This window comes from Erinaceus europaeus, chromosome 17 (assembly GCF_950295315.1).
Source record: "Erinaceus europaeus chromosome 17, mEriEur2.1, whole genome shotgun sequence".
NCBI classification, from domain to species: domain Eukaryota; kingdom Metazoa; phylum Chordata; class Mammalia; order Eulipotyphla; family Erinaceidae; genus Erinaceus; species Erinaceus europaeus.
In genome coordinates this window covers 5,122,363-5,132,185 of record NC_080178.1, presented here as the reverse complement: position 1 = coordinate 5,132,185, position 9,823 = coordinate 5,122,363, and positions in this window count along the sequence as shown.

The following is a 9,823-nucleotide window of genomic DNA, read 5'->3' as shown; positions in this document are numbered from 1 at the left end:
AATGACGGGGTGCTCACCAGACAGCCGGCTTGCATGAGTGACCTTGGGGGTATCCCGGGTGCCAACCAGGAAGTCAAAGGGCCAGAGGGGGAGCAGAGCAAAGGCCACAGGGTTCTGGACTCAGAGGACAGGCCCAGCCCCCCGACCTCACGGCCTGCCCTCAAAATGGGGTGACTTGTTCTGTCTCTGGGTCACTTGGTGAGAGCCAGGAGGGACAAGAGTAGTGAAACCCTAGGAGCTCAGGCTCCACCTTTGTGAAGTGCAAGGGTTAGGACTGGCCCCCAGTGTGTCCTGGACCCTGGTGACAGTCCCAACCCTGTCCTCTGCTTGCCTCCCCCTTCCTATACTGTAAGCCCTTGCCGGGTGGTCCCAGACCCTTACTTTCTTCACCAGATCCCTTGCCCCTCAAAGCCTGCTTGCCTGGGCCTGAGCTGGGTGGGAGTTTGTTTACCTCCTGGGTGGTCATGGCATCCTCTCGCCCAGACTAGAATCCAGGGGACACACGGGACAACTGTCCCCATTATCACGCCACACATGCCCCCCCCCCCCCCGTTAGTGTTTTGGTCTGGAAAGCCCTGCACAGGAGCTTGGGCTACTGTGTGCTTATCTGGGTAGTTGTCACTCGCACCTATGACAGGCATGAGTATCCCATGGGGCATGGGTCCCTTCTCCCCATGGGACAAGCTTTGGGGAATTGATCCCAGGGATGAGTGAGACCCTCCTGGTTGGGTGGTGTGGACGAAAGGCAGTGGGAGGGGCTGGTGGTGGTTGAGCACACAGCATGTGGGAGTACTGGGTTTGAGCCCCTACTCCCCACCTGCAGGGAGGAAGCTTCATGAGCAGTGAAGCAGGTATCTCTCCAAATCTATCTGCCCCTCCCTTCTCAATTTCTATCTGTCCTATCAAATGAAAAAAAAGTATTTTTTAAAATTTATTTATTTTCCTTTTTGTTGCCCTTGTCGTTGTACTTATTATTGTTGTTGTTATTGATGTCGTCATTAGATAGGACAGAGAGAAATGGGGAGAGGAGGGGAAGACAGAAGGGGAGAGAAAGATAGACACCTGCAGACCTGCCTCACCGCCTGTGAAGCGACCCCCCTGCAGGTGGGGAGCTGGGGGCTCGAACTCGGATCCTTACGCCGGTCCTTAGGCTTCACACCACATGTGCTTAACCCACTGCGCTACTGCCCGACTCCCTTAAAAAATTATTTAAGGGAACCTGGTGGTGGTGCAGCAAGTTAAGCGCAGGCAGTGCAAAGCGCAAGGACCAGCATAAGGATCCTGGCTCGAACCCTTGGTTCCCCACCTGCAGGGGGGTCGCTTCACAGGCGGTGAAGCAGGTCTGCAGGTGTCTATCTTTCTCTCTTCCTCTCTGTCTTCCCCTCCTCTCTCCATTTCTCTCTGTCCTATCCAACAACGATGACATCAATAACAACAACAATAATTACTGCAACAAGAAAACAAGGGCAACAAAAGGGAATAAGTAAATAAATATTTCTTTAAAATTATTTTAAAGGGAAAATGGCCTTAAGGAGTGGTGAATTCATCCTGCAGCACTGAACCCCAGTGATGACCCTGGTGGTGATAAAATAAAAAATAATAGTAATAATAATACAAACCATTAATCCTCCAATAAAGAAAATTTTTAAATAATAATAACAGACAAAAAAAAGGCAGTGGGGAAATACTGAGAACATGTCAGGGAGCCAGGCTGTGGTGCACCTTGTCAGGTGCACATATTACCATGCACAAGAGCCTGGGTTTGAGCCCCTGCTCCCCACCTGCAGGGGAGAAGCTTCAGAGCAGTGAAACAGGTCTGCTGGTGTCTTTCTCTCCATCTCTCCCTCCCCCCTCAAGTTTTCTGTCCTATCGAATAAATAGGAAAATAGAAATAAAAAAAAAATGGCCACAGGAAGCAGTGGATTCATGGTGCCAACACAGAGCCCTGCAATAACCCTGGAGGCAAGAAAAAAACACACGAGGGGCTTGGGTGGTAGCACAGCGGCAAAGTACACATGGCACGAAGCACAAGGACTGGTGTAAGAATCCCAGTTCGAGCCCCAGAATCCCCACCTGCAGAGGGGTCGCTTCACAGATCATAAAGACAGAGAGGAGGAGAGAAAGACAGACACCTGCAGACCTGCTTCACCGCCTGTGAAGCGACCCCCCTGCAGGTGGGGAGCCGGGGGCTCGAACCGGGATCCTCATGCCGGTCCTTGCACTTAGCACCACCTGCGCTTAACCCGCTGCGCTACCGCCCGACTCCCTGTATCTCTATTTTTTTAACCAAAGCACTGCTCAGTTTTGGCATATGGTTGTACAGGGGGACTGCACCTAGGACTTCAGAGCCTCAGGCATGAGTCTCTTTGCATAACCATTACGCTATCACCCCCACCCTCTTTGTATTTCTCTCTCATGAAAATAAAACAAAATATATTTGGGGGAGTCAGGTTTTGGTGCAGCTGGAGGAAGCATTGCAAGTGGTGAAGCAGTGTTGCAGCCTTCCATCTCACCAGGAATAGCAACAGTCAAGCACTCAGTTAAGTGTCCCTGCATATCCCAGATGAAGCCCCTCAATACAAGGGCTGAGACCTCAGATTCCTGAATACATTCCTGAACAAATATGTTGCGACCTATGCCCAGACTTAGAATAGAATAATATTAATGTATAAGGAGTGTGAACTTAGAATAATACTGAAGTGTGTACTTGAAATAATATGGAGGGTGGGGGGTAGATAGCATAGTGGTTATGCAAAGAGACTGTCATGTCTGAGGCTCCGAAGTCCCAGGTTCAATCCCCTGCACCACCATAAACCAGAGCTGAGCAGTCCTTTGGTATTTCTCTGTGTCTTTCTCTCTCTGCATCTCTCTCAAAAAGAAATTTTAAAAAATACTTTAAAAAAATAATATGGATATATAAGAAGTGTGTATTTAGAATATATATATATATATAAGAAGTGTGAGAATCTTAAGTGTGAACGTATTTCTCTGAGTTTGAAATGTTTAAATAACTTAATATCAAGATAAGTTGTTTAAGTTTAGAGTGTTGAAATATTTGTTAGAGTTAAAAGTGAATATTCAGGTGTGAGAATATTATTTTGAGTTTGAAATGTTAAAATAAGTCAGAAATGTTAAAACACTTATTTGAGTGCTGAAACATTATTAAAATTAAAGTGCTAAAATTCTTCTTGAGTTTAAAATGACAAAGTAGAGTGAAAGATTAAACTTCGAACCCTGGCCCCCGAGTCCTGCAGGCCTGCATAAGACGCAGTCCTTTGTAGAGCAAGCCTTATGCGGCCCCTGAGTTCTCTGAAATGCCCCGACACCAGCATAAGATAAAGTCCTGTGCAGAGCAAGCCTTGCATCTCTGTGTAGCCTGATAAAGTTTAGGCCTACGTGTCAGGAAGACCCCAATCCTCATTGGCTGAAAGTGATCTAATCCACACTCCAGCCTAGCTCAGGGATAAAAGCCCAGGACTTTTGAACATGATTGACAACTTTTAAACTGCATGCTTGTCTGGAAGTTCAGAAGCCACCATCCGGCATATCCCGTGGTAGTCAACACAGTGACAGTCACGGAAGTGTCTGCAGATTCCCGAACCAGACCCGGAAAAGGAACTCAGACCAGAACCAGAACCAGGACCAGAACCAGGACCAGGACCCAGACCAGCTTTCTGCCTGGACCAGCTTTCTGACCTGAGGACATGATTTGTCATGACCTTACCTGCACACCTATCTGTCCTATACTAGGAGGTATTTGGGTTGTATAACTGTAATTGACATAGGAACATGGTGTCAGAGCACCAGGGTTTATAACTGTATTTTAATGTAATAATGTGGTGTTAGAGTGTGGCGTGGTGTTAAGAGTTCCACCTAGTGTTAATAAATGAGTATTGCATCATTTAAAAAAATAACAGCCTCGGTCTCCATTGGCAGAATTCTTTACTCTTTTTAATTAATTAATATCAGGGTCATTTGTTCACGACACATCTCGATTTCTGGCTGTCTCTATCCAATAAAGATTTTAAAAAGGTGGTCCGGGAGGTGGTGTAGTGGATAAAGTATTGGACTTTCAAGCATGAGGTCCCGGGTTCAATTCCTGGCAGCATATGTACCAGAGTGATGTCTGCTTCTTTCTCTCTCTCCTCCTATCTTTCTCATGAATAAATAAATAAATAAAATCTTTAATAATAAATATTTTTAAAAGGTGGTCCGGGAGGTGGTGCAGTGAATAAAGCATTGGACTCTCAAGCACGAGGTCTTAAGTTCAATCCCTGGTTGCACATGTACCAGAGTGATGTCTGGTTCTTTCTCTCTCTCCTCCTTTCTCATTCGTGAATAAAATATTTTTTAAAAAATGAATCATTACAAAACAAAGATTTTGGGGGGCCAGGTGGTGGCACACCTGATTGAGCACACATGTTACACTGCACAGGGACCCAGGTTCAAGCCCCTGGTTCCCACCTGCAGGGGGAAAGCTTCATGAGTGGTGAAACAGGGCCTCCAACCAGGATCCTCAAGCCAGTCTTTGTGCTTGGCACCACGTGTGCTTAACCGCTGTGCTACCTCCCGACTGCCTTTTTTACTATTTTCTATTTTTATTTATTTATTTCCCTTTTGTTGCATTTGTTGTTGTAGTTATTGTTGCTGTTGTTGGATAGGACAGAGAGAAATGGAGAGAGGGGGAGAAGACAGAGAGGAGGAGAGAAAGAGAGACAACCCTGCAGGTGGGGAGCTGGGGGCTCGAACCAGGATCCTTACGCCAGTCCTTGAGCTTTGCTCCACATGCGCTTAACCTGCTGCGCTACCTCCCGACCCCCTCTTCCTTTCTTCCTCTCTCTCCCTCTCCCTCTCTCTCTCCTTCTCCCTTTCCCTCTCCCTCTCTCTTGGTGATGATGATTCCTTGGTAGTACATAGACAAATGGTTTTTGTTTTATTATTATTATTATTTATTTTGATAGGACTGAAAGAAATTGAGAGAAGGAGAAAGACAGAGAAACACCGGCAGTACTTCCTTCACTGCTTGTGAAGCTTCACCCCTGCAGGTGAGAAGCGGGGGCTCGGAACCTGGGTCCTTGCGTGTGGTAATATGTGCACTTGACAGGGTGCATCAAGCCTGGCACTGATAAACAGTTCATGCAAACTTTCTTTTTCCTTTACTCATTGGATAGAGATAGAGAGAAATTGAGAGGGGAGTGGAGAGAGAGAAGGAGACAGACACCTACAGCCCTGCATCACCACTTGTAAAATCTTTCCCCTGCAGGTGGGGGGCCAGGGGCTTGAACCTGGGTCCTTGCGTACTGTAGTGTGAGCTCTTAACCAAGTGTGCCACTGCCTGCCCTCCCCCTCCGTCACTCAGTTATTTTAAAAACAATTATTGTTTCAAATAATTTAATTGGGGGAAATAATGGTTTACTCATAGGTACGACTGATCTCTCCTCCTAAGAATTGTTTGTTCATCACTCTCTCTACCAACCTGAGCCTTTCTGCACTGGGCCCCCAACATGCCCCCATCCTTTGCTTGCTGAAATACACCATCCAAAAAAAAATATTTTGCCACTGGGGTTCTCTTGGGGGCTTGGTACCAGTACTTTGAATCCACTGCTCCTGGCAGTTATTTGGCTATTTTTCCTTTTTTTTTTTTTTTCCTTTTCCTTTTCCCTTCTAATTTATTGGATAGGACAGAGGAGTTAGTAAAGGTGGGAGAGGGGCTGGGTGGTGGTTCATATGGTTGGGCGCCTATGTTACAGTGTGAAAGATCTGGGTTCAAGCTCCTATTCCGTACCTTCAAGGGGAAAACTTGGCAAGTGGTGAAGCAGGGCTTGCATGTGTCTCTCTGTTTCTCTCTTTCTCTTTTAAAGATTTTATGTATTCATTCATGAGAAAGATAGGAGAGAGAGAGAGAGAGAACTAGATATCACTGGTGCAGCTAGGGATTGAATTCAGGACCTCATGCTGGAGAGTCCTATGCTTTATCAATGCACCAATTCCTGAACCATTCTCTCCCTCTCTAACTCCCCCTTCTCGATTTCTGGCTGTCTCTAGCCTATAAATGATAATTAAAAAAAAAAAAGGGGGAGTCGAGCGGTAGCACAGTGGGTTAAGCGCACATGGCGCAAAGTGCAAGGACCGGCATAAGGATCCCAGTTCAAACCCCCTGCTCCCCACCTGTAGGGGAGTCGCTTCACAGGCGGTGAAGCAGGACTGCAGGTGTCTATCTTTCTCTCCTCCTCTCTGTCTTCCCCTCCTCTCTCCATTTCTCTCTGCCTATCCAACAACAACGACATCAATAACAAAACAAAAAAAAAAAAGAAAGAATTTTCTGTTTAAAACAGAGAGAGAAATTGAGGGAGAGGGGCTGGGATTGTGGTGCACCTGATTGACAGCATGTATTCCAATGCTCAAGGACCCAGGTTTGAGCCCCTGGTCCCCACCTGCAGGGGGAAAGCTATGAGAGTGGTGAAGCAGGGCTGCAGGTGTCTCTCTGTTTCTCTTCCTCTCCATCTCCCCCTTCCCTCTCGATTTCTGCTGTCTCTAATAAATAAATAAAAATATTTAAAAAGAGTTTATGGGAGTCGGGCTGTAGCGCAGAGGGTTAAGCACAGGTGGCGCAAAGCGCAAGGACCGGCATAAGGATCCCGGTTCGAACCCCGGCTCCCCACCTGCAGGGGAGTCGCTTCACAGTCGGTGAAGCAGGTCTGCAGGTGTCTATCTTTCTCTCCTCCTCTCTGTCTTCCCCTCCTCTCTCCATTTCTCTCTGTCCTTTCCAACAACGACGACAACAACAATAATAACTACAACAATAAAACAACAAGGGCAACAAAAGGGAATAAATAAATACATATAAAATATTTTTTAAAAAAGTTTATTTGGGAGTCGGGCGGTAGCGCAGCGGTTAAACACAGGTGGCACAAAGCGCAAGAACCGGCGTAGGGATCCTGGTTCAAGCCCCCGGCTCTCCACCAGCAGGGGAGTCACTTCACAAGCGGTGAAGCTGGTCTGCAGGTGTCTATCTTTCCTCCTCTCAGTCTTCCCCTCCTCTCTCCATTTCTCTCTGTCCTATCCAACAACGAAGACATCCATAACAACAACAATAAAAATTACAACAATTAAAAAAAACAAGGGCAACAAAAAGGGAAAATGAATAAATAAATACTTTAAAAATAGTTTATTTGTCTAAACAAACTATTCTCCTGTGAATAAATTCTGCTCTTGGATGGGAGTAGATAGCATAACAGTTATACAGAAACTCTCATGCCTGAGGCTCCAAAGTTACAAGTTCAATCCTCTGCACCACCATAAGCCAGAACTGAGTAGTGCTCTGGTAAAAATGAAAAAATAAAATTCCAGGGGACTAGACAGTAGCACACCAGGCTAAGAGTACATTTTACAAAGCACAAGGACCCGTGCGAGGATCCCGGTCAAAGCCCCTGGCTCCCAACCTGCAGGTGAAGCAGGTCTGCAGGTGTCTATCTTTCTCTTCCCTCCTCTCTCAATTTCTCTCTGTCATATCCAATAACAGCAACAACAACAAGAAAATCTATTCTTTTGTACTAAAAAGAGAGGGAGAGAGAAGGGGGAGATAGGGAGAGGGAAAGATAAGACATTGCTCTGGTAGAACCAAAGCAAACAAAAATCCCCAGAGATAATAACCCGGATGGCAGAAACAACAGAACAAACCACAAAACATCAGATCAAGCTCCAGGCCCCTGTAAGAATAGGACATGTGTGACTGTACTTTTCACAGCGCCAAGAGAATCCAGCCCTGCGTGTCCCACAAAGGAGCCTAGCCTGCCCTCAGCCACTGGGCTGAACCTCTGACGGGTTAGATGGCCTTGAAGAGACACAGGAGAGAGTGAGAAAGAGGAAGAGACAGGTGGGGTGGGGCTGGGCTGAGGACAGGGGTGAGGGCTTGATCTAGGAGGGAACGTGGGCTAGGGTCTCCCCTTGGCACTTCTGGGGGTCCTGGAGACAGCAGTGCGTCCCACTCTGGCCACCAGAGGGCAGGTGACTCTCATGGATTTTCAGGATGAATTTGGGTGGGGGGGTGTGGCTTGCCTTCTCCCCCTCTTCTTCCTTCCCTCCACCCCTCCCCTTTGGTATTCTTTTCTCTTTCCTCTGGATGGGTACCCGGACAGAGGGGAGGCCTTGCAGTCCTGCGCACCTAGCACAGCTGGTGGTACCTGTTATCTCAAGAAGTACTAGTCCACCCAACTCTCACTGCATCTGGTCAGGCCGGCTGCCCATTGGTCTGAATCACTCAGTCCTGGGCTCTAGGCCAGATGCCATGGGCTGGCGGGTGGCTGGGAGATGGCGCAGGGGTGTGAGGTTCCAGCACCAATCCTTAGCCTGCTATGTTCTGTCCCCTTCTCTCCCCTCACCTCTATCTTGTAGAAATGTGTGTGTGTGTGTGAGTCAGGCGGTAGCACAGTGGGTTAAGCGCACATGGCACGAAGTGCAAGGATCAGCATAAGGATCCTGGTTCGAACCCCCGCTCCCCATCTGCAGGGGGGTCCCTTCACAGGCGGTGAAGCAGGTCTGCAGGTGTCTGTCTTTCTCTCCCACTCTCTGTCTTCCCCTCCTCTCCCCATTTCTCTCTGTCCTATCCAACAGTGACGACATCAATAACAACAATAAAAAACAAGGGCAACAAAAGAGAAAATAAATAAATTTTAAAAAGAAATATATATATATACATATATATATATATATATATATATATATATAATTTATTCCACAAAAACTCTCAAGCATGAGGTCCCAGAGTCCAATCTCTGGCTTCACATGTGCCAGGGTGATGTTCTGATTCTCTCCTCCTCTTCGTCACTAAAACACACACATATATATATTTTTAAATTTTTTAAAATATTTATTTTATTTATTTATTCCCTTTTTGTTGCCCTTGTTGTTTTATTGTTGTAGTTATTATTGTTGTTGTCGTTGTTGGATAGGACAGAGAGAAATGGAGAGAGGAGGGGAAGACAGAGAGGAGGAGAGAAAGACAGACACCTGCAGACCTGCTTCACCGCCTGTGAAGCGACTCCCCTGCAGGTGGGGAGCCGGGGTTCGAACCGGGATCCTTATGCCAGTCCTTGTGCTTTGCGCCACCTGCGCTTAACCCGCTGCTCTACCGCCCGACTCCCACACATATAATTTTATTTATTTATTTTCCCTTTTGTTGTTCTTGTTTTTTTATTGCTGTTGTTGTTATTGATGTCATGGTTGTTAGATAGGACACAGAGAAATGGAGAGAGGGTGCCCTGCAGGGTGGTGGCTCACCAGGTTAAGTACACTTAGTACAAAGCGCAAGGATCCCGGTTGGGTTCAAGGCCCTGGCTCCCACCCGCAAATGGTGAAGCAAACCCCCCCCCCCCCGCCTCCTCCTTCTCTCTCTCTATTACTCTCTGTCCTATCAAATAAAAAGGAAAAAAATGGCCACCAGCAGCAGTGGATTGTAGTGCTGGCACCAAGCCCCAGCGATGACCCTGGAGGCAAAAAAAAAAAAAAAAAAAGTTCTTGTGACTTGGGAAATGGCAGTGGATTAGAAGCCTCAAGCATGAGGTCCTAAGTTTGATCCCTGAAATCACATTTGCCAAAGTGATGCTCTGGTTCTCTCTCTCTCAAGTAACTTTTTTTTCTTTCTTTCTTTTTTTTTTTCCTAATAGTTATTGCCGGGGCTCAGTGCCTCCATACAAATCCACCGCTCCTGGCAGCTATTTTTTTTTAAATGTTAATATATTTATTTATTTTCCCTCTTGTTGCCCTTGGTTTTATTGTTGTAGTTATTGTTGTTGTTATTGATGTCGTCGATGTTAAATAGGAC